Source organism: Ovis canadensis, chromosome 1 (genome assembly GCF_042477335.2).
Source record: "Ovis canadensis isolate MfBH-ARS-UI-01 breed Bighorn chromosome 1, ARS-UI_OviCan_v2, whole genome shotgun sequence".
Taxonomy (NCBI): Eukaryota; Metazoa; Chordata; class Mammalia; order Artiodactyla; family Bovidae; genus Ovis; species Ovis canadensis.
Genome location: NC_091245.1, coordinates 73,657,928 through 73,684,629, shown reverse-complemented (window position 1 = coordinate 73,684,629; position 26,702 = coordinate 73,657,928).

Genomic DNA, 26,702 nt, shown 5'->3' with positions numbered 1-26,702 from the left:
CAGTGTTTCAAAACATTTTATATTGGTGTGACTAGGAAAGTGCAAAGGCATTTAGCAGAGATGCTGCTAAACATATCACAATTCACAGACAGCCTCCCACAAGAAAGAATTATCTGGTCTAAAATATCAATTGTACTTCTTTGGTGGCTCAGTGATAAAGAACTCACTTGCCAATAATGCATGAGACACAGTTTCCATCTCTGATCTGGGAAGATCCCATATGCTCCAGAGCAACGAAACTCATGCTCCACAACTACTGAGCCTGTGCTCTAGAGCTCGGGAGCTACAACCACTGTGCCCACGTGCCAAACTACTGAAGCCCCTTTGCATACAGCCCGTGCTCTAGAGCAAGAGCTCCAGAGAGAGGAGAAGGTATCACAATGAGCACCCTTTATACCATAACTAGAGGGTATCCCCCACTTGCCACAACTAGAGAAAAACCTACGCAGCAATAGACCCAGCACAGCTCAGTTCAGTCGCTCAGTCGTGTCTGACTCTTTGCGACCCCATGAACTGCAGCACGCCAGGCCTCCCTGTCCATCACCAACTCCCGGAGTTCACTCAGACTCACGTTCATCCAGTCAATGATGCCATCCAGCCATCTCATCCTCTGTCATCCCCTTCTCCTCCTGCCCCCAATCCCTCCCAGCATCAGAGTCTTTTCCAATGAGTCAACTCTTCGCATGAGGTGGCCAAAGGACTGGAGTTTCAGCTTCAACATCAGTCCTTCCAAAGAATACCCAGGGCTGATCTCCTTAAGAATGGACTGGTTGGATCTCCTTGGAGTTCAAGGGACTCTCAAGAGTCTTTTCCAACACCACAGTTCAAAAGCATCAATTCTTTGGCACTCAGCTTTCTTCACAGTCCAACTCTCACATCCATACATGACCACTGGAAAAACCATAGCCTTGACTAGACAGATCTTTGTTGGCAAAGTAATGTCTCTGCTTTTGAATATGCTATCTAGGTTGGTCATAACTTTTCTTCCAAGGAGTAAGTGTCTTTTAATTTCATGGCTGCAATCACTGTCTGCAATGATTTTGGAGCCCCCCCCCCAAAAAAGTGACACTGTTTCCACGGTTTCCCCATCTATTTCCCATGAAGTGATGTGACCAGATGCCATGATCTTCATTTTCTGAATGTTGAGCTTTAAGCCAACTTTTTCACTCTCTTCTTTCACATTCATCAAGAGGCTCTTCAGTTCATCTTCACTTTCTGCCATAAGGGTGGTGTCATCTGCATATCTGAGGTTATTGATATTTCTCCCAGCCATCTTGATTCCAGCTTGTGCTTCTTCCAGCCCAGCCTTTCTCATGATGTACTCTGCATATAAGTTAAATAAGCAGGGTGACAATGTACAGCCTTGACATACTCCTTTTCCTATTTGGAACCAGTCTGTTGTTCCATGTCCAGTTCTAACTGTTGCTTCCTTACCTGCATATAGTTTTCTCAAGAGCACAGCCAGAAATGAATAAATAAATTTAAAATGTCAATTGTACTTCTTCTGAGAGATCCTAATCTAGAGATACAGGCTCAGAAAATACATAATCCATCTTCTTATATATGATAGGTTACAGTATTATGAAATGTTTTGCCATTGCAAGGCATGAGTTGCCATCTTTCCAACTTTTTCCAACTCTGTTTTTGCTGCCTAATGCTAAGCTAATGCATGAATCTTAAGGCTTTTTTTTACATTAATATTTCACTTTGGTAACAATTTTCATGTCTAAGTTGGCCTAAGGGCTGCAAGAAAAATTCCAAAATTTCAATGACTCACCACAGTAACAAGAGGTATAACAGGTCTATTTGTATATAGCTTTCTTCCAAAGTCTGACTCAAAGACTTGTGTTTCTTACCTTTCTCAGTATTTCAGAGTCTTCTGACACTGAGATCTATAAAAAACTTCCAAAGCACTTCAGGAGAGAAAGAACTAATTGTTAGACATTTGCCACTCAGAAGGTATCAGATGGAAAAGGGATATAATAGCAGCATCAACAGTTTAAACAGGCACACCCCCCTTCTCATTAACTTATTCAGTAGATTTGGTTTGCGTACCATAAGTGCCAGCTACCATTCTAAAATCTGGGGATACATCAGTGAACAAAACAAATAAAGACAGCTTCTCTCTTGGAGCTTACATTGAAACAAAAGAAAAGCAGACAATAAACGCAGTAAGTAAATTATATATGACGCTAAAAGGAAAGTGAAGTCGCTCAGTCGTGTCGGACTCTTTGTGAGCGCATGGAATGTAGCATACCAGGTTCCTCCATCCATGGGATTCTCCAGGCAAGGGAACTGGAGTGGGTTACCATTTCCTTCTCCAGAGGCTCTTCCCGACCCAGGGATCGAACCTGGGTCTCACATATTGCAGGTAGACGCTTTACCGTCTGAGCCACAGATTTAAATATCAACAATGACATTAACTGGAACATGTACTCAGTTTTCACAGGATGAAAACATGGAAGCAGAGAATATTCTTTCCTCAAAAGTGGCTCTAAAAAAGAAGGGAGATACAAGTCATGAGGTCAATGACAGGTCTTTAGTTTTCTCTAAAATTAGAAATATTGTTCTTTGTTTACATTCTGAAGGGGAAAGAGTTTGAATATACAATACAGAATAGGTCAATTAGAAGAACTAGTGTCCAGAAGGGGTTAGAATTCTTAGTAGAAAGTTGAATTGTTCCTCACCAGGAGTTTAATATGAAAGAAGAATTTTTATAGCAGTCACTTTGCAGATATCTCTCGTCTCTCTCTCTTTCACACACACACACACACACACACACACACACACACACACGCACACGCATGCGCAGGCACACACAGAATCACTTGGACCTTCTGCCTATAGAGACTATGTTATTATGTTGCCACATCTGCTAATAACATCTAAAGGACTGTTGAGCTTTCTGAACCCCTTTCTTGTCTAACAATGCAATAGAATAAAACTTTGTAACAAATTCAGCAACCAGCTTTGTGCTCCCTTTGATTTCTGTGGTTTGCAAAAAATCATACTTAATTCAGAGTTTCATTAAAAGTCTCTAGATAGGTACATAGATAGATCAGCAAGCATGTTCTCTTGTATGACATCCCAGGAAAAATATTTTCTGAATTAAATGTGAGGATTTCAGAATATTTTCATTTTCTAAGTGTTTCGCAGAAGCTGAGGAGTCCAGTTCCCTCTTGTGTTTTCGCATGTTACTGTGATTGACTGAAAACTGACAGTTAAGTGACAATAAGAATTCAATCTATCCAAATATCTTTTTGAATCTTGGGCATATGGTGTATCTGATTCTATTTAAAAACAATATCTAGCCTACTCTAAGCCTTTGTAGATATTCACACTGCCTCATTTTCTTTTCTTCGCAAATGGCACTTGTCACGTGTAAGGAAAATAGCAAAGGTTATCCTACTCTGCAAATAAGGTAACTCATCTAATTCTAATAACTATGGTCTAATCTTGGCTCTTCCAATAATACTAAAATAATTGAAAACCACACCATGAACAAGTCTAAAAGCACCAACGTGACATAAAACTAATTAATCACTATCAATTTAATATGTGCCCTATCCATTCAACCAGCTCAGCTCCTCTTGACTTTATGGATGATATTCACTCAGTTCAGTGTGCACATCCATCCTTTAGAACACGGAGTTCTGTCTCTCTTCCACTTACAGAAGTAGTTTAATGTGATGAACTCTTTCTATCATAATTCTACAGGTCAATCCTATCATCTTTCAGAGTCTACCTCTTCCTCAAAGGAGTATAGGAACCTGTACTGTGAATTTGCATTGCAGCCTTTTCAAAGTGTTTCTAGGCTACATTTCCTTTCTAAAATTGTTCATCTTCTTTCAGGATCACAGTTAGACCTCTCCACTGGCATTTCTCTTTCTCTCAAAGCACCACAAAGGTCAATGATATTTTCCCCTTGTATTTGTGTTTTGTAGGTGCAATTATGTACAAAAGGTAGTTAATCTATTTGTAATAAAGAACATGTCCCTCATCCTCAGTGCTAATCCTCAGTTCTATACAATACACAGTTAAGCTCATTAATTATCTTTTATTTATATATTGAACTTAAAAACTATAGACTCTCTTTAGTTTTTAAGTAGATAAAACCTGCTGTAGGGTCTTAGGAAGGCTTCCCTGGTGGCTCAGATGGTAAAGAATCTGCCTGCAATGCAGGAGACCTGTGTTCAACCCTTGGGTCAGGAAAATCCCTTGGAGAAGGGAATGGCAACCCACCTGAGTAGTCTTGCCTGGGAAATCCCATGGACAGAGACCCTGGTGGGCTACAGTGCATAGAGTCAAAAAGAGCTGATGATGACTGAGTGACTAAGCACACACACACATAGGGTCTTAGGCAAGTTGCTTGAATGTTCAAAGTGGCTATTCCTTTGTCTAAGTGTGAAACAATACCATTTATTCCATATAGTAAGGTGCCAGAAGTGTTGGATAAATGTTACCTATATTTTTATTCTTACTGTTATCCCTCTATTTGTATGGCCTGAAATGTGCTACCAAGCTCTGCTCTGTGGGAGGGGACAATGAGGAGGCTGTAGACCAGGTGCTCAGTGGTCACTGTAGCTGCAGTGATGGGCACAGGCTGTGCATGAGGCTGGTGACACAGGAGAGCAAGAATTGTAGCACACAAGGACAAAGCTCCTAATGAAAGGACCACAGGGTATCATAGGTCTTGTCAGCAGAGCAAGCACAAGGTTTGGGGGCCATCCCCTCCCTAGACATGTGCCCTACCTTGGGAAAAGCAGAGACTCCTCCTGACATTTGCACATTTATATTTTCCCAGCACATTTTTCCTCCATAAAGATTTGTAAGTGTGCATCTGCCTTAAAAGTAGCATTTCTAGCTTCTCTCATGGCTCAGATGGTAAAGAATCTGCCTGTAATGAAGGAGATCCTAGTTTGACCCCTGGGTCAGAAAGATCCTCTGAGAAGGAAATGGTAACCCACTCCAGTATGCTTGCCTGGAAAATCCCATGGACAGAGGAGCCTGGAGAAGCATCCATGGGGTCACAAAGAGTCGGACATGACTGAGTGACTAACACTTTCACTTTTACTTTCAAAAGTAGCATTTCTAGAGGCATTTCCCTTAAAAGAGACTCATTGAAGTCAGTGTATATCAGTTTGGCAGGTTTCCACTGTAACTTTTCTTGGCGTACAAGAGCAAATTTTCTTTTTCTCCCACAGTATTTAAAAAAATATATATATATATATATAAAGATATATATAATTATATATATATTATTATTAATATATATTATTTAAAAGATATATATATATATTAAGAGTACAAGGTTAAAATATGTGTCCATCTTTATATCATTGTTTTCAAGCATGCGGTGAAGATAGTGCTATGTAATTTTAGATACACTAGAGCAATCATTATTTTTCAGTCATCATGTCCAAAGCTGGTATAAAGATTGTGGCAGACTAGGTTAATTTTCAAAAATGTTCACCCTTGGTCAGATTTATTTTCCAGCCTTCTTGGTACTGTACTTGGCTGGGGGGCTTACTTTGGTCAGTGTTATGTTGGGAGGTGGGGCTTTCCTGGCAGCTCAGCAGTAAAGACTCTGCCTACAATGCAGGAGACCCTGGTTCGATCCCTGGGTCAGGTAGATCCCCTGGAGGAGAACATGGCAACCCACCCGAGTACTCTTATCTGAAGAATCCTATGGACAGAGGAGCCTGGCAGGCTGTGGTTCAGAGGGTCTCAGAGAGTCAGATATGACTGAAGCCACTAAACAGCAACAGCGTGTTGGAAGGCATAGCAGGAGCAAAGGCTTGAAGCAAGCTTTCACTGCGGGCTTGCTCTGTCACATACAGCATTTATCCTGGACGAACGTGCCTGGGATGGCCTGTTAGCTCCCCCAGAAGGATAAGAGGTGGAGCACAGCAGAGGTCCCAGGGTAGTCCAGGCCAATCAGCTGCCCATAGATACTGGAGAATAGCGATTATCATCTTAATCCACTGAGTGTTTATTGTTTGTTGTGCAGCATTCTTTGGTATACAGCAGTTGCTGACTTAATAGTCACACCATGTCACATTGTACCATGTGGCACAACTTCTGTTGGTTTCTATTCTTCATTTATTGAATATTTAATTAAGCTCAACCCAGATACCAAAGAACCATCACAGGAAACTGTGACATGATAGAAAAAAAAATTGTACATTACAGGGGAAAAACATAGGAAAACCAGCTAGATGACTCCTACTGTCTTTTCTATCATATAACTTTTGTTTAATACACTATTAAAAATAAATCAGTAAATCATACCACTGTGCTTGTGCCCAGAGCATTCTTTGAGAGACACTGTTGGTACCTTATTCTGGTGCCTACCCACACAACTCCTTTTTCCAAGTTAATTTCAGTGGATACTTGAGACCTAGGTATGGCCAATAAAGATGTAAAAGTAGAAATATCTGGATGCAGGGAGGTTAGGATACATTTTTAAAATAAAAATACTCAGATGGTATGACCCTTCAGCCACTCACTTCCTGCATGAAATATAAATACCATTGTGATGGACAGAAGTACAGTGGGCATTTTTGTGACTTGAGTTGACATATGAAGAAAAAAACAAGAAATGTATAGAGAGACTGATTCTGCCATCATTGAGCTTCTGAACCAGTGCAAGCAGCACCCTATTTTCCTGGCTCTCAGTTTTATCTGGAAAATAGCCTCATCCTTAAGTCAATCCTCTGTTCCTTGCAGTATTTGTCAGTCTCTCTCTGTTGTACTTACATAAGTCAAAAGGAAAAGTCAAGATATACTATGACCTAGAGTCCCCGTGTTAAGCTTATTAGTGTAGTTATTCTCAGTTACCAAAATCATCATTATATAGTAATATCACTATCAAATCCCCCAAAACCTTTATTAAAACCTAAAAATAAAGGCATTAATCCTTGAATTAAATTGATTAAATTCTAAGTTTTTACTGCATTCAAAGAAACAAAAGATGCTTTAAGATTAGGATCTATACCCTTGGTGAATGAACAAAAGAAAATTTTCTAAAGTAATTAAAGATGAAATGCTTTTGAAAAGGTTATCCATATATCAAAAGCTCAAAACATCAATATCAAATGGTTAGTGAAATGTAGGCATATGTAAGATACAATTAACTTGTCTTCAGAGTATTACAGGTTCTCCCGTAAGCCTAACTGTGCACTTTCACCATGGCTTCCTTGTATTCACAGTGGAGATTAGGAAATCGTTAGCTTAGTCATTAATTGGTAAAGATTTCTTTCCACCAGTGAATTTTCATTGAATATTAACACATGATTAACCCCACCTCACATATAAAGAGAAATGATGTGAAACCATGTGAAACCCTGGAAATATTCTATGCCTATTGAAACCTACTAAATAATTCTAGATCATGGATGCAATGCCTTTGTTCAGAAAACTATGTCCTTCCATTTCATCATATAAACATGAGTAATGCAATTACAGGGCTTATAAACCTCACTTCAAGAATAGGCCAGTAAAAACCAACGTGATCCTTTATTTTTTTTCTCAAAGAAACTGAAACAGCTCAGAATTTAAGTTACATATATCATGTATATTTGACTGATACCATAAGGTTTTCATCTAAATTCAAAACCTAACTCTGTTTGGATATATTTGAACATTTTTATTGCATTTAGTAATGAGACTTGAATCCTGATAAGCTAGAATGTGTGATGTGGCTGGATCATACCGAATAGGTTACTTCTGAAATTAGTTTGAATCAATAATCCAAAAACTCGGGGACGGTGGGGAGAGAGTAAAACCTGTTTTGCTTTAGTTCTGCTGTGAAATAAAATCAAAACCATCAAAATGAAAACTCTCTTCATCACAAATATAATTTGCAATCTATACTAGAGATCCAGGGGGAGTAGATAACAGCTAAAATAGACAGATAAGGCCAAATGAAGGAGCTAAAAGCAAAAGGAAACTAGTGATAAAAGCAGAATATAGGCCAGCAGGCAGCCCCACCAGCACAGGGAAAATGTGCATAAGCACATTCGGGAACCAGCCTCCAATCATGGACGCCTGCTGAACACAAGTCTTCCTTTTCATTAATCTGCTAGAAAAATAGAGGGTTTACTTGTCCTGTGCCAGAGAGATACAAGACAAGGACCTCGTCAAAGAAGTCTTTTTTTTTTGTTTTTCCTTTAAAGAGAATAGCAGGGCCTGATGGTGGAGAGGAAGGAGGCAGAAGAAGAAGCCCTCCTTCTGGCTCCATCTGCCTCCCCAGTGGCAGTTAGGGAACAACTGGGAAAATGAAACAAAAAACTTACTTTATCTGCAATCCCCGAATGATGAAACACCGAGGCAGGGGAAGGAGATGGTGGTATGAATAATAAGAGACTCTCCCAGGCCTTTTTGCACTGCCTGTGGAAAGCGGTGGAGCATGCTAAGTCCGTTCAGTCGTGTCTGACTCTTTCTGACCCTTATAGACTGGTTCCTCTGTCCATGGGATTCTCCAGGCAACAATACTGGAGTGGGTTGCCATTTCCTTCTCCAGGGGATCTTCCCGAGCCATGAATCAAACCCACGTCTTACACCTTCTGCACTGGCAGGCAGGTACTTTACCACTAGCAAGCACCACCAGGAAAGCTGCCACTTCTGTGTTATTCTTCTTCACCAAATCTAAAGGATGGTCCTTCTGAGCTGTTCCTTCTGTGGATTCACATTCTTAAGGGTATTTGCTCCGAAGATGCCATCCCTCTCTCTTCCCAGTCATGGCTGATGGATATTGAAGTGCTGTGTAAAAATCAGAGCATTAAAAGGCCATTCCAGAATTAGTTCTCGGGGCGACCATTCAGAAGAGAAGGGAAGAGAAATCTGGGTATAGCTCTCCTTTTCTTTCTGCCTTCTTGTATCAATCTAAGCTCTTTGAATGAAGGAGGAAAAAGCCACAGGCTCAAGAAGTACTTAGTAGGCAGACCAGTGTCTCCACATGTATATGTATCTTTGTTATGTTCCTTTTGAAAGGAAGAATTGAGCTTTGAATAGCCAGGAGAGGCTTGTTACGATGCGGTCGCTCAGTATCTTTATTCAGTTTCATCTTTCTCTCCATCATTAGCCTCCAGAATTCCAGCAGACCAAACTCTTTGCTTTTCTCTGAAATCCACTCCATCTCTTCTGTTTGGGCATTTACTGACCTCTGAGAAAACCTGCCTCTCACCCTCTATCCTGCCACACCACGCTTCTGAGAAGATTCTAGAAAACTCCCTGCACACAAGAAGACTACGGTGCATTCTCCTCTCTGCGTCTTTAGCCTTTTGAGAATGCATTGATTCGAGCAGTTTCACAGAGCGGCTTACTAGTCTTTTTCTCAAAAGACCATAAGCGACTTGTAGACAAAAACTTTAATCTGTTCATCTTTTTATTCTGAATGAAAAACACATAATAGGTACTCCAAAACATACATTTTTCAGAGAACTAAGAGTTACTTTTCCCTCTTTTTAGGTTATTGTTGATATCAGCTCTCTTCTCAGCTTAAAAAAAAAAAAAAAAAGCTTGTTGATTAAATCCAATTGATAGAACTCGTTCTTCACCCCTGATGTTTAACTTGGTAAGTTCTCTACCTATGTTAAGATTGTAGAAATAGCTTTTGATAATAGTTCAGGATAATTTTCCAGATGATGTGTTTTTTGGGGACAGACTCTGACTTATCAATTTGTCTCACTGTATTTAAATAATATTTTTCCTCAATAAAAGAGCTATGGCCTGGGCTCAGGAATGTAACAAAAATCTCATTCCTAGAGGAAAAGAAAGCCTTCAAGTGAAGCCACAGAATAGTGTCCTGTCTTTGAGGTGTTAATAATGTCATTGTCTGTTCTGCAATGTCCAGTCCAGAGCAGTGGATCTGAGCCCCCAAAGAGGACAATCCAAATCTGTGCTTGCTTTAGTCTAGGGTCCTTCAAATCATCCAGCTCTCAGTCTCCTAAACACTGACCCCCAGGAGAGCGATGCAGCCTGGTTACCATCAGATTATCATTTCTGTGACCAGGAAGTCTGATGGGGTCAGTTTGATTTTCATTCCACTGTTTTCTTTCTGCGGAAAACAAAGGGAAAAAAGGTTTTAATCATGCCTCCATTTACATTATATAAGAGCCTCATGGGGGTGCAATTTTCTCTCTCTCTTTTTCTCTCTTTCATTGAGCATCAGTTTTATTTTTCATCTGGATCAAGAATTAGCCCAGGAGAATAAGTATTTTCATTTGAATCAAATACATTAAATCAAGACGACTAATATTAAGCCAATGCTTGGAGAAATCAGTGTCTGCAAAATCTGGCATTTGGCTCCTCACCATGTTTAATATGAGCGAGTAACAACACACTCCAGTATTCTTGCTTGGAAAATTTCATGGGCAGAGGAGCCTGAAGGGCTACAAACCATGGGGTCACAAAGAGTCAGACAGGACTGACTGAGCAAAAATACCTAAGGAAACAAACCTTCCTTGGCATAGCTGGGACCAGCGCTATTGTTTCATGGAATGAGCATGGATTCTCCACAGGATGCTGCTGCTGCTGCTGCTGCTAAGTTGCTTCAGTCGTTTCCGACTCTGTGCATCCCCATAGACAGCAGACCACTAGGCTCATCTGTCCCTGGGATTTCCAGGCAAGAATACTGGAGTGGGTTGCCATTTCCTTCTCCAATGCATGAAAGTGAAAAGTGAAAGTGAAGTCGCTCAGTCGTGTCCGACTCTTCGAGACCCCATGGACTGCAACCCACCAGACTCCTCCATCCATGGGATTTTCCAGGCAAGAGTACTGGAGTAGGTTGCCATTGCCTTCTCCACTCAAAGGATGAGGTCAATGAAATAAAGCGGTCATTTCTAGTGACATCTGGCAGCAGCCCCCAGAATTCCAGTCTCTAATCAGAAACTAATGAAGATGGCTCTGTAGCCTGGTAAGCCCCAAAGTCTCAGTTTTCTCCTTTTCCAGCTCATCCAGCTCAAGAAGTGTCAGGAAAGCAGCAGCATCTCTCCTTAATGGCACGACTAACAGACACATTTTTCAATTGAAATGTTGCCAACTGACTGCATTCCTCCTTCTTCCAATCCCAACATAAAAATAATGATACAGATTTTTTTAATGAAGTATTGACCTAATAAGTAAATATTGGTCTGATTATGTCAGCTGAAATGTGAGTTGAAATGGGGGTTGGGAAGAAGTCTCAATAAATAGCAAGGGTGGTGCCCCTAAATCCATTATCCAAGCTACTTGGGAGTCTACACCTTAAAAAAAAAAAAATCCACCTTCTGATTTCCCAAATTCCTTTCCTCCTGCATGTCAGAGCAGAGTTTATGTGGAACAGATGGTTTCCATGTACACACCCTATACTCACTGTCGTGCCAAGCTTATGCTTCCTTCACTTTCTGCATGAAAACAGGCATGCTGAAAATATGTTTGCCGGTGGCATGGAAATGCTGTGCACATTTTAGCCGTCATGTCAAAGCAGGAAAAATCAGAGCCATAACAAGTGAAAACAAAAACCACCGAAAAGTAATTTTTCCTCCACCAGGCAATAGTCATTTCCAAGCCAGAACATGGTACATCATCAATGCTTTGTGTTGAGCTCCATTCAAAGGAAAGAGGGGTGGGTATGATGAGCATCAAGACAGAAAAACCTTGGAATAGGATCAGGCATCACTTTCTGTAACAAAGGGTTTCCAGTACTTGTCAGTTTCAGAAAGGAGGCCTCTGATTCCATAGTGAGGGAGCAGTAAAGGGCTGGCTTATGAAATGTTGTCTAGTTTTGCACTTAAATATCTGCCCAGAAAAGTGAAATTTTCCTCCTTTTTTGTTCTAATGTTTTATACCATGTAAAGTATCACCTATTTGGTGGTTGAGATTCATGAATTAAGTAAATATTACAAATAACAAAGTTAGAAAAAATCTTAGAGATTAATTGATTTACTTCTAAATAATGAGACTTTCACTTCCCTGGTGGCCCAGTGGTTAAGAATCCACCTGCTAATGCAGGGGACGCAGGTTCAGTCCCTGGTCCAAGAAGATTTCACATGCCATTGAGCAACTAAACCTGTGCACCAAAACTATTGAGTCTCTGCTTTAGAGCCCAAGCTTTGCAACAAGAGGTACCTCTGCAATGAGAAGCCTGCACACCACTCTGAAGACTCAGTAGTCAAAAATAAACAAAATTTAAATTTTTTTTCTAAAAGTTAAAAAAACTAAAAAATGAGAATTTACTCCACTGAATTATAAGCAACAAGCTATTCACCTATACCATTTCTTGAACTAGTGAAATAAAACTTGTACTCGTCTAGAAATATCCACTCATCGCCTTCTGGAACTCAAATCCCTTTTGAGCACTAAAAATATAAAGAGGAATAATGAAGAAGTTCATGCCCCTAAGGTAACTCACAGCCTAGTTAGGGAGCTTGACAAATCTACACTTTTCAGTACACTCTTTATTTTTCCTTAGGACCTTTGCCTAAGCTTATAATTATAGATTTATTAGTATAATTATCTGTTTAATTACTCTCTCCTCTGTTAAAATATAAGGTTCATGAGAAAAAGGGCTAAATCTGTTCAGCAATTATGTCCAGAGCCCAGACGGCATCTCAAATACATAATAAATGTGTTGAATCATTGTGAATGATTGATTACCACCTTTTGAAGGGCGCTTAAGCCATATGAAACATAAATGGGATAAGGATGCTCCAGGTGGACAAGCAACATCTGAAGAGGCAGGATGTTAAGGAGCCACCAGTGTTTCAGCTTGGAAGGAACTTAGAGTTGAAATTTGCGGAGGCCAAGACATAAGGCTGAACAGGAAATGGTCTGGATTATGAAGAGCCTTTACGTTGTGCTAAGGAATTTAGATTTCCTTATCATTATGAAGAGTACCAGCCTGTTAACAGATTTCAAGAATGAGAATGACATCATCAACTCACATCTTGGAGGGATTGGGCTGGCAAGACTATGGAATATGGGAGGGAGGAGGATCAAATAGAAGCTATTATGGTGCATAAAGGTGATGAATGTGAGTGTAGAAAGGAGAGGGTTTTTCAACAAGTAATAATGATCATATCTGGGAGACACAAGGATTCATCATCACCTCCCAGATTTCTAGCTGGGGCTATTGGCAGAACTAAAATTGTGATATAACAAGTACCATAGGAAGCTATCCTGTTTCTAGGGGAGGATATTATATTGAGGTTCTCTTTGAACATGTAGGAGGATGGCATTATATAATTCTGAGTTCAATAAAGAGATTGAAGAGTGATCAATATATAGATAATAATTAAAACCTGAGCAGGAATGATTTCCCCCAAAAAATCACATGTAGAATGAGAAAATAAGAGTGTCAAAGAAAGAAGAAGACAGTTTCTAAGAAGATAAGGAACAATCACAGAGTCAGGGGAAAGAGCCATAGAGCAATATCATGGAAATCCATGAAAGAATTTCCAAAGACAGAGTGCAAGAACAAACACTTAACTGTGTGAGTATGGCAGAGCAGAAAGGCAAGACCAGGGCTGAAAAATCCTTGTTACTATATTTAGAATGTAGGTCATAGGTGATTTGGACTAGAGCCATTGAAAGGAGTGAGAAAAGTAGAAGCTAGAAAACCTTCTGTTTCAGGGCCAGCCCTATATAGTGCAATGTTGTCTATTCATTATTCTGAATCAAGTTTTCCCTTCACATAGATGGTTAAATATCTGGGGAGGGAGGAAGTGCAAATTTTATGAGTTTCAATGAAGAACTATAGTAAATATTTTATTTTGTTTCAACAAATATTTATCAAGCATCTGCTATGTGTCAAGTTTTGTGCTAGGAGTTGCAGACACAAAGATGAATAAGCCATGATCCCTACCCCCAGGGGATTCAAAATAGATTTAGGGAGACTCAAATACACACTTCAATATGGTAAGTGCTATACTAAAGGTATGTATAGAAGCTATGGTAACACAAAAGATAAATCATTGGTTTTGCCCAGGCTAGCTGGGAATGGAAGTTGCAGAGAAGAAAGGGCAGTTTTAACAGGACATTGAAGAAGTGATAAGATGATATGGGCTTACCTCTGTTTAGTGCAGGGTGTATGTTTCTGAAAATGCACAAACTAATGAATGATTAAATAATAAGAGCTGTCTTTGTGGCATCGTCCCCATGGAACTGCATACCAAGCGTCATACACTAAACCAGCTGTGGAATTCTCTTTAAATTCCCTCAAGCATGACAAGTTGCAAGACATAATTTCATTCACATGCAGTTCCGACAATAGCAGATCAATCTTACCAAGCTGTAAGGATCTTTAAGACATAAATAAAATCAAAGTACTTCTTCTAATCTAACTATGGATCTGTACTTTCTAATTCATTGACTATTACTCTGAATGTACTCCATGGTGTAGTTTCTTGGCAATTTTGCAGCACCCCCAATAACATCACTTGTATTCATTTGTCAGCTATGAAGGGTCAAAGTTGTTTACCAAGAGAGGCCAAGGAAGAGTAAAAGTGAAATTAAAAATGAAGTACAGCACCATGAAAACTGAAGCAACCTCTGAAAGGCTCCTTACTGCTCACTTGCTAAGAGTCCTGACTGATCATCAGTCTACTGAACTGGCTGATCCATCACGCTATATTAATACATTAGATAGATGGATAGATAGATAGCATAGATGTGTGAACATATAATATATTTTTGAGATAAAGAGCACTATAATGAATATGTGTTATATAGGGCAGCACTAAGTGAAAAAAAGGCTCCAAATGAACTCATCTACAAAACAGAAAATTACAGATGTAGAAAATAAGCTTATGGTTACTGGGGAGTGGAAAGGGAGAGACAAATTGGAAGACTGGGATTGGCACATACACACTATAAATAACATAGATAACTAATAAGGACCTACTGTATAGCTCAGGGAACTCTACTCAGTACTCTGTAAAGACCTATATGGGAAAAGAGCCTAAAAAAGAGTGGGTATAAGTATATTTATAATGGATTCACTTTGTTGTACACTTGAAACTAATGCAATACTGTAAATCAACTATATACCCCCATAAAATTTTTAAATAAATAAATAAAAGCTGATAACACTTAAAAACAAAGAATATGAAAAAAATCATATATGTAAAAAAATTAAAAACTCAAATTTGACTTCATTAGATGTGAAAAGAAGTACATCTCAGTATATATAAGCATATGGATTCGTGAAAGTATATGAGTAAGAAATTTGAAGTGACTAAGTGGAGTGTGCATGGCATTGAGGAGTAAGAAATAAAATTGGAAAGGTTAAATTCTGTATAATTTGTGAATGCCACACTGTATGTTATAATGAAAAATATGCACTATATTGAGCTTCCCTGGTAGCTCAGCTGGTAAAGAATCCTCCTGCAGTGCAGGAGACACCACTTCAATTCCTGGGTCGGGAAGATCCCCTGGAGAAGGGATAGGCTACCCACTCCAGTATTCTTGGGCTTCCCTGGTGGCTCAGATGGTAAAGAATCCGCCTCAATGCATGAGAACTGGGTTGGGAACTCTGATCCCCTGAAGGAGGGCAAGGCAACTCACTCTAGTACTCTTGCCTGGAGAATGTCCATGGACAGAGGAGGCTGGTGGGCTACTGTTCATGGGGTTGAGAAAAGTCAGACACGATTGAGCGACTAAGCACGGCACAGCATGCACTGTGTTATACAGAAAGAAGCAGGCTCACATTTTAAAAAGAAAAATAGCACAATCACTAACACTGATGGAAATATGGAGACAATTCTGGAGACTGGACAAGCTGAAGGCAGGGAGATCAGTGGGAGATCTCTCAGGGAGACTGAGAGACCCAGAACAGCAAGATTGAAATAAACAGGGGTTAGATCACTGGATGTTCAGGAGATAAGAGCTCCTCTTCATAAGGTCATTGAAAGTCAAAGATTCCCACCAGTGGTGCTGGGGAGCAGTCCAGCGCAGCCTCGAATGGGCAGTGGCAGGAGGAGGAAGTGGTTTTAGGAGTCATCTTCCAGGCCCTCTTTGTTCATATAAAGCAAGAATCACCAAGTTTAAGAAACAATTATTACTAAATAGTTCATGCCTTCTGAGTTTCCTTCTTCTTCTCCTTCCCCTCTCTCCACTAGATAAAACTACCCTCCTGAATTTGTGTTTATCAATTTATTTTCCTTTTAATATAAATGTTCATTGTTCAAGAATATATACTATTTTCCTGCAAATTTTAGTACTTTATATCAATGGTGTCATGCTCTATGTTTTTAACTTACTTTTTTTTTTTAAGGAAGTCTTACCTCAGCATAATCATCCATCCTGATTAATTGTTACCTGTATTAATTGTTACCTTGCTTTCTTTTTACTATCATTCTATTGTATCCAAAAGTATTTCTAGAATTTTTAAATTTACTTTTTAACTTTATGAAAAAAACAAACGAGCATTAACCCTTACGGTACACATACCATAAACTAATTTTAAATGGATTATATTTTAACGATGAAAATGAGAAAACAGCATATTAAAATTTGTAAGAAACAGTTAAAGAAGTACCAAGAGGGGACCTTATACCACTATATGTCTATGCTAGCAAAAGGAAAATCTAAACTTAGTTATTTCTGTTTTACCTAAAAAGACTTCTTTAAAAGGGGCAATGAAACCCTGCTGCTGCTAAGTCGCTTCAGTCGTGTCCCACTCTGTGTGACCCCATAGACGGCAGCCCACCAGGCTCCCCCGACCCTGGGATTCTCCAGGCAAGAACACTGGAGTAGGTTGCCATTTCCTTCTCCAGTGCATGAAAGTGAAAAGTGAAAGTGAGGTTGCTCAGTCCTGTCCGATTCTTCGCAACCCCATGGACTGCCAGGCTCCTCCGCCCGCCCATGGGATTTTCCAGGCAAGAGTACTGGAGTGGGATGCCATTGCCTTCTCCGAATGAAACCCTAAGTAAGCTGAAAAAAAAAGAACTTTGTTAAAGTCTTGAAACACTTACACAAAAAGGTTATTTACTGTAGCTTACTTGCTTATAAAGCTACAGTAATAAAGGCAGAGTAGCATTGGAGTCAAGATAAACAAGTAGACCAAAGAGACGAAGCAGAGTCCAGAAAAAGAGTCACAGGCCAACTGATTTCTGAACACAAAGGAAAATCAGTGGGAAAAACATCTTCTCAAAAACTGGTTCTACAAATATTAAATATACATATGGAAAAAGAAGAAGGAGAAGAAAAGGGGGGGGCAGGGAGAGGAGAACAGTATCTGCCGCAGGAAAAGAAGTTCGGTCCACACCTCTGCTTCGCTGCTTAGTCACTCCAGTCGTGTCCGACTCTGTGCGACCCCATGGGCTGCAACCTGCCAGGCTCCTCTGTCCATGGGATTTTCCAGGCAAGAATGCTAGAGTAGACTGCCACATCCTCCTAATCCATACCACACAGCATATTTTAAAAAACAAAACTCAAAATTAATTTTAGACCAAGATGAAAAAACTAAAGCCAGAATCCTTCCAGAAAAAAAAATCTAGACAATATTTGTGATATTGGATTAGGCAAATATTTCTTAAATATACTCAAAAAACAAGTATATAAAAGAAAACTTTGATAAACTGAATTTCACCAAATTTTAAATGCACTCTTCACAAGACTCTGTTAAAAGAATGAAAATAAAAGACACAATCTTGGAGAAAGTATTTACAAATCACATATCTAATAAAGAACTTTTATCTGGAATAGATAAGATTTTTTCAAAACTCAAGAAGAAAGAAAACAATCTAAAAAAATTGATAAAGCATTTGAATAGACACATCAATAGGGAAGGTATATGATGGCCATTAAGCACTTGTTGTTTTAAAATGATATAAAACTACTTTGGAAAGCAGTTTTTCAGTTTCATAGTCATAGATATTGTATATTTTATTACTTAAAATTCTATGAAGTAAAAGCTAGTTTATAGTGACATCAAGCAGATCAGCTGTTGTTTGGACTAGGGTGAGTAGGTAACGGACAAGAGAAGTGGCGGTCAGGAACATGAGGAAAACATTGGCAGTGAAAGATATGTTTATTATCTTGATCAGGACGATGCCTTCATGGAATATGTATGCATCAAAACTTATCAAATTCTAAACTTTAAACCTGTGCCATTGGTTGTATGTAAATTAATCCTTAATGAAGCTGCTAATAAAACAGCTCCCATTTTGAGAGTGTATTTGTCTCCATTATGAAGATATTTTTTCTTCCATCTATCATTCTAGTTCCTTTAAACTTTCCATTGTATGTTTAGAAGCCATGATTCATTGCACAGTTGATAATTATTAGGTACTCCTGTTTAATTGAACTATACATTATTATTAAGTGTGCTGCAGTGCGCAGGGCCTGACAAAGGTCCTTAAAGATCAATACCTCAGTTCTTCCACGGTAACAGGATATTTAGCGTGGTGTATGGCTTCCCAGAATAAAGAACACATCTCCCAGCTTCTTTTCAGCTTCAGGTGTGGCTATTTAATAAAGGAGTGACAAGTGGGTATGAATGCAAATAAAACCTATAACTTTTTCTTTAAAGAGAAACGCTATCTTTATTTCCTCCTTTCTAACACACTGTTATTTGAAAGGATAGTTGGTGTCAAATAGTTTTGCACCATATGGTCGAGAGGGCAACAAGATGGGAGAACCTTGGATCCTTGTACATGTCGGTGGAACAAAGCTGTCACTTTAGCTCTGGAATTTCTACCTCCAGATTGTTATCAGAGAAAGAGAAACAAATACACTTACATATTGTCCATACCACTGTGATTCGGGTCTCTATTTTCTGCAAAACCTACATTCTAACTGTCATAGAATTTGATACCTGTACTGAAGTAGCTTCCATAACAAACCCTAAAATACAAGATGATCAGAAGGTTCAAATATCAAAATCAGAATTTCAAATATCAGAATCTGGAAAGGCAATAAGTGTTTTGTTCTTTAAACAAGTGTTTACACTTCAGCCTGTGTTTAGAAAGCAATTTCCTGAAAGGTGTAGCAATAGGAAGAAATGTAGGGAAAACTCCAAATGGTGGTGTACAACGATTACTTCTCACTTAACAAAGTTCTATAAAAGAGAGATACAGGTTTATTCAGTCTGCAAGTAGAGATGGAGAAGAACAGAAATCTGGGGAAAAAAGAGAAGTGCTTGTTGCCTATGGCCTTCAGTAAGTAGTAGATTTATAATCTGGCCATTTTGAAACTTGTATGGCTGTATAGGTCAACATTTTTTGTTCCCAGGTGTAAACTGTTACAAGTGACAGAGTCAACACTGAAAGACACATGGCTTGTAACATTTTCGATTTATCTAATATTTGAGGCAAGTAAGTACTGGTCAGAGCCACAAAAAATGTGTCCTCATAAAATATAATATTCATGAGTAATTTTGCAAACAGCATCCATGATATTTTTGCAATTTCTGTGTAATCAAGTAAAAGGAAAATTAAAATTAAAAACTAAATAAGTAATATTGAGAGTAATTCGTGTGGTTGTTTTCCATGTAGTATTAACTTATTTAATATTTTAACTGGAGGGTTTTGCTTTATTAATGCATTGTGTTTGGAGCCCAGCAGTATAAATTATAACATTTTACAATACCTAAACTCTGATGAAATTATTAAAGTGTCATAACAAGTCGAGTAGAAAAATCACAGAGAGACTATTAATGATTTAATAGTTCTAGTTCATAAGGGAATGCTAATCCCACTGAAGTACAGAAGTTATGGTTATTATGATTAACAACATATAAGAAAAGAAATAGGAATGTGAAATTCATATTAAAACCATGATATAAAATGCAATTATTATAAATTGACAGTGATTCATGCCATAAAATTTAAGCTAACTTTCCTAGGAAGCCATTACCTAGTGAGTCTGAACATTTATATGAATATTTTTTTCATAGGGAGAATACCTACCTGACATTCCCATTTTGATTAGCCTTGCCACTAGGTGCTTATTTCAGGATGAAGAAAGCTTTGTCAGTGATGCTTCCAGATCTCTGAACTTTCCCACCATTTTCAGGAGCCTCCCTTTTGCCTTCCCTCTGTTCTTTCCTTCTTTGAGAGGACTTCTCATGCAACTGAAGTAGCTCTGTTCACAGACTCAGGGAGCAGGAGCACTAGGAGCTTATGACCAGGAAAAGGTTCTTAGCCAGCAACTGACCTGAGAGGGCAGATGAAATTCCCGCTTCTAGGTACTGCAAGGGGATAACTCTGATGCATAACTTACACTTCAGAGAAGCCATCACCGGATAAGAAAGAGGTAACCCTCCACAGCATTTGGCCTGGGATTCCCTCCTTACTCGACTACTGCCCCTTTCCCTCTTATTTTCCAACTCGTACTTTGCTGCCTTCTCCTAGAAGCACTTCCACTCTTACCTCCCCTCTCCCTCCTACTTTCTCTTTTGCAAATTCTTTCTTAAAATGAGGAACAATGTGACTGAACCAGATCCTCTTATCAACTATAGCACCGAGTGCATTCTTGTATTTTGTTTTCTCTGCAAAATGGTTAAAAGGCATTTGTAGGAAAACTAATTTATCAGTTATTCTACAATGATAATGTTGCCAAAATGAACTTCGGTCTGCTCACCTGCTTTATAGTAAAGATAGTTTCCTGGCATTGGGTTGTGATGAAGTTGTGTATGGCCTTTATTTGCAAGGCTCTCAGCAAAGAAAATGGGCAGTTAATGCTCAAAAGATCTGAACTCCCAGATGGCTTTCAGGGAAAGGTTTTTCAAGGCAGCATTTAGAGTGAAGATAGCAGGGTGCATGACTTTCTTCTGATTGTTTGGTGGTGTGGTACCGGGCTGATGTTTCAGGAATCTTAATCACCAACCTTCTAGTTCCATCCAGTCTGGGTTTTACGTGCTCCTCATGGTCAGCATGTAGTCATCATCCTCCACCTGGTTGGTGGTCTTAGTTCCTGAAAAACAACTCAAAGGTATGTCTCAATTTGTTATGTACATCTCTTGAGGAGGAACCAGGCCTCTATCACTGAACTGTTCTCATTACTTTCCTTGTTTAACTGCTCTTCCTTTGTCTCTGCCTTCCTTCATTTCCCTAATTAGTAACTGCTTGAATCTGCTCTTTGCAACTCAGAGAAACTCTAGGAGACTAAAGCTTTTTCTCCACAAACAAGAAATAGGTGACATGGAGGAGCTTCTCTACTGGGAGGATCCCATAGGGCCCTGTTCAATTTCAATTCCCTCTTTTCTATGATATTCTTCAATCCTGAAGGGAACAGGGGCAGGACAAGAACTGGAACAAAGTTTTGGATAGTTAATCATAAGCTTGGCATGGGAACTGGGTTTTAGGAGGACTGGATTTCAATAAGAAGAATGCAAACTGCATATATCCCATAGCCTGTAACATTATAATGCTCTAAACACCATTCATTGCTTCGTCTTAAATAGCTTATTTCCTCTTTTCTTCAGAATCCAAAAGCTGTAACAATATCCAAACATACTACTAATTTGACTCAGATAGCATTAAAAACTGAAAGATTTTGTTTTAAAATTATCTTCTTTATAATTATTTAATATCACAAATACATTTCAAAAATATGAGAAAATGTGACATGGATCAGCAATAATCAAATAAATAAACATAAAACACCAGTGCGGAATTCACACTAAGTAGAAGATGGAATGGAGACTGCATTTTCACATCAGGTCTCATCTCAATGGTGTGTAGGAAACACCATTCCTTAAAGGTAAATTTTGAATGAATAATAAGAAGAACAATTTGGTATAAATATGTATACAAGTCTTAGAAAAATTTATTGACAGCATAGTTTTTTGTTGTTCTTTCTTGGAATATCACTAATTTTGGCGGGGAGAAACTGAGTTACTGGCTTGGAGGATAGTCAGCTATGTTACTATTTCAGTTCTCTCAATTCTCTCCAAATACTTACAGGAAAATCTGTCAAAGAGTTGAAGATTATTTCTACAAATGAGATATAGAAGGATGCTGGAACAAAATGAATAACACAGAATCTCAACTTTCAGTGGAATTATTCTCATACACTTACATCTACAGGTGCAAATTACACACACACCTTGCAACACACCCCCAGGTGGCACTAGTGATAAAGAACCTGCTGATCAGTGCAAGAGACAGAAGACCTGCGGGTTCAGTCCCTATGTCGGGAAGATCCTCTGGAGGAGGGCATGGCAACCCACTCCAGTATTCCTGCCTGGAGAATCCTATGGACAGAGGAGGCTGGTGGGCTACATTCAAGGGGTCACAGAGAGTTGGACATGACTAAAGTGACTTAGCACACATGCACACAACACACGTGATTATTTATTTAGATCCTCCAGCTCAAATCTTACTAAGAAATTATTCTGTAAGATGATATAGAAAAACCCAAACAAACTTTTTGACCCACTCAATATACTGAATAAACCCATGCCAGGCTTCTAGTCCAATCAAAACCCCTTGTAATCAGGCAAGGATGTTCTTCTTCCCTCTATCTCCCCACCCACAATAACATACAGCCAATAACAAACTGATGTTGCGACTGGTACAGCATAAGCTGTATTCAATGACCAAAGAATGGAGATCAGGGAACATAGTTCACAAATCAACTTCACAACTTAGTTCTGGAGGAGATACCATTCATAAGAGGGGCAAGGTAAAAGGGAGGGAATTGGAAAGAGTGGGAGGAATATTCACATCCAAGAACAGGGGTGTGGCTTGGTGTGTGTTTCATACAAAAATCCTTTTAAGTCCTTGTATGGACTTTTCCTTTTGTTGTCATGGAAACTGTCAACAGTCATGTAGATGATGGGTGTGTCATTTAGCATGCTAATGCGTTCTGCTGGCAGGTGCTCAGTCCTATCCGACTCTTTTTGGAACCCATGGACTGTGGGCCCACCAGGCTCCACTGTCCATGGGATTCTCCAGGCAAAAATACTGCACTGGGTGGCCATTTCCTTCTCTGGGGATCTTCCCAACCCAGGAATTGAACCCGGGTCTGTTGCGTCTGCTGCACTGGCAGGTGGATTCTTTACCACTAGCGTCACCTGGGAAGCCCACGTTAATACATTACAGTGAGCACATAATGAGATTCAAGGTCTACTAGAAGTCAAAATTTTCTGCCATCTTTCGGCTAGTTGGTTATGACTAGTTCTTGTTTTTCTCTTTGCAGCTTTCTCTGGAAATTTAGATAAGAGCAGTTGGTTTCCACTTGAGGAAAGGGCAGGGTATGATTCTGTGACAATTACCTTGGTAACAAATACCACCTCAGCTACAACTGTGGTTTGTTTGGACTATCCCATGAGAAAGTCCAGTGGAAAGAAGAAAGCCTACTCAAAGTTCAGTAATTAGCCTGACTCCCCTAAAATAGTCTCCACCATGGGGTGAAGATCTATTTTATCTCTGGCTATCCCTCAAGACTGATTAGCTCTATATGGGGAATAGATTCCTTTTACCTTCAGAGATCTCCATTTTAACCACGTACTTACCTGCAAATATTAATAAATAGATCTCAATGGTCATGATAAACCTGCTGTCTTCCCTTTCATCCTCTTTGTGATGAAATGTCAGTTTTCTTTTTCAGATCCGCTATTGCATATTCTACACCTGCTGTTGTTTTATGTAGTAAGTGACTGGTCATATTTCCTCTTTCAGTTTGCCTCAGGATTACAATAGTTGCTATTGAATCTTTATTTGTTTATTGTTATTAATTTTTTTGAACCCTAGAAATGTTCTTTAGACCTAAGAAGATTTTCTTAAGGTTGAATTTAAACTTTTAGCCAAAGGGAAAGAGATCTTGGACCAACTGCTATCCCATGGGAAGGGGAAAAAAGTAGAGGACTTACAAAAAGTTTTATTTAAAATTCTAGACTTTTAACTTATGTTACCGAATTTAAGAGCCTAGAAAATACATCTTGTGTCAGAATGAATTAAAAGCTGAAGCCATTCCAAATTGTTTTGAGCCATGTTTTCACAATGTTAATTTATTTAAGCTGTTCAGACCTCATCTCAGATCACATCCATCATAATAATGCTAACATTCTTAGATCTAGGACACAATTTGTCATTTAAAAGAAATGCATGGAATGCTATATTTGAAATACCTTATTTTAAATTACAACAAATCTCTAAAGCAAATATCCCCTGCCTGGAGCTACATTTGTTAATTCTCCATTAAAATGCATCCTTTTCTCACTGTTCTAATGAGCATACCCACCCATTTACCATGAAATCATTATTAAATATTGATCAGAAACCTAGCCTCATCCAAAGGTATAGTATGTAGTTAATCATAGCTTCAAAGAGAAGCTTTTGTATTTTAAACACATTTTGGAACTTTCTAAGGCAAATCATGTAAAGATTAGTCCTTAGATTTTAAACTATGCCATTAGCAAAATGAGGCTTATTTATCCATGATTTGTGCTATGAAAGATGGGACAATCTGAAGAATATATAATAAGAAACACAAGAATAAAAATTTTCCTCTTTTTAGCTGTTAGATTAAAAATAATTCATGACTCATTAAAGACAATACTGAAGAATCACTCAACAGGGGACTGTTGTAATAGATAAAGGGACTACCTATCACTTATCCTGAAGTGATCATTCAACTCTGAGCACAAGAAAAAAGTAAGAGTTTATAGCTACGGTGTGGGTGTTGGGAGGGTTGGTGGATGGAGAAATGCTAAGAGAAAGTTATCAGGGGTGAGGAGGCATTCTGGCTAAAGCAACCTAGCAGGATTCTTGCCTTAGCAGGTCAGGCTGATCACACATGATCAAGGGTGGTGAAGGATGAGAAATCCAATCAGGTATCAAGGACAGCAAAAGTGGTTGAGTAGGATTCTTCCTAAAATTGGACAATGGAGAGATGAAATTGTAGGAAGACAGCTTTAAGCTCTGATTCATAAAATTGAAACAGGCTGCCTTGGGGGGTGTAGTGTATTTCCTATCTCCTGTGATTTTTAAGTCTAGGACAGAGAGCCACATGATGGGGAGGTTAAGGGTAGAGTGGACGTGCTAAATTTTAAATTTCTTTTTAATCATAAATGTCTATATTCTACCTAAATGTAGCTGCTGTCACCTATTGGGCTTTATTTCTCACAGTGTACACATTTTATACATTAATAAATATACCTCCTTCCTTCTCTTAATGGTGAGATCACTATCAGATCCATCATTATTTATCCTGTTCTTAGCAAATTAGCCCCTTATACACAACAGGGGCTCAATAGGCTGTGTTTAAATAATTAAATATACATCTCTATACTCACTGGTATGTTCTTTTCCAAAAATTATCCAGTCAAGCCTTTATGTCAGGTGTCCCTGAGGTAATCATGGGGCTGGTTATATTTTATGCCATTTAATATTTATATTTATTAGTTACTACTAACAGTTAGTAGATAAATTTTACACATGTATTTTAGAGAAGCGGCTGGATGGCATCACTGACTCGATGGATGCGACTCTGAGTGAACTCTGGGAGTTGGTGATGGACAGGGAGGCCTGGCGTGCTGTGATTCATGGGGTCGCAAAGAGTCGGACACGACTGAGCGACTGAACTGAACTGAACTTGAACTAACTCAGAACGATAGATGCTCAGCACAACCACTGGTGGAACCCAGATTATTGAAACTTTTCTCAAGATTTTTTCTTGACTTCTAAAAGCTAAAATCAGAAAAAAGAAAAGAAAAAAAACCAACAGCACTATTTACTGTATACACTAAGGCAGAAAGGAGGAAAGAAGCATCGGTTCTTATCCCTAGAAGAACTGTTGCTGGTGTTATTTCATTTCTAAGTCGCATCTGACTCTGCAACTCCATGGACTGTAGCCTGTCAGGCTCCTCTGTCCATGAGATTTCCCAGGATAGAATACTGGAGTGGGCTACCATTTCCTTTTCCAGAGGAATCTCCCTGACCGAGGGATGGAACCCATGTCTCCTGCATTGGCAGGAAGATTCTTTACCACTGAGCCACCAGTAAAGCCCTTCTAGAAAAATAGAGGCTCCCTAATTTTGTGGGTTAAAATTACCAAAGCATAGTGAGATTAGTGAAAAATAGAAAGTGTCTGGGAGGAAGAAATTTTCTTCTACCTTCCTCAGTTCTTCTGTCTGGTCTAAGAATTACATTGATTAGTAGGAGAAAAATCAACTACAGTTTAATAGCATATATGCATGGAAGAGGGGCTTCCTTGGCAGCTCAGCTGATAAAGAATCTACCTGCAATGCAGGAGACCCTGGTTCGATTCCTGGGTCGGGAAGATCCTCTGGAGAAGGGATAGGCTACCCACTCCAGTGTTCTTGGCCTTCCCTGGTGGCTCAGATGGTAAAAAATTCCCCTGCAATGTGGGAGACCTGGGTTCAATCCCTGGGTTGGGAAGATCCCCTGGAAGAGGGCATGGCAGCCCACTCCGGTATTCTTGCCTGGAGAATCCCCACTGACAGAAGAGCCTAGCAGGCCATTGTCCATGGGGCCGCAAAGAGCTGGGCATGACTGAGTAACTAAGAACACCACACCACATGCATGGAAGAGACATAGAAAAAGTGAGTAACTTGTCAAAGGCCAAAAACCCGTCACCTTAAATATTATTTTCAGCTAGAGACAAAAGAGGGTGTTGAGGGCAGTGACTTGAGACTTCAAAAGGGAGAAAGGCAATTGACGTAGAGATGAAAAGCGAATGTTTGGTAAACAAATGTTTGCTGGGCAGTGCAGAGACAAAGGGACACAGAGGAATACTAACAGACTTTGCTA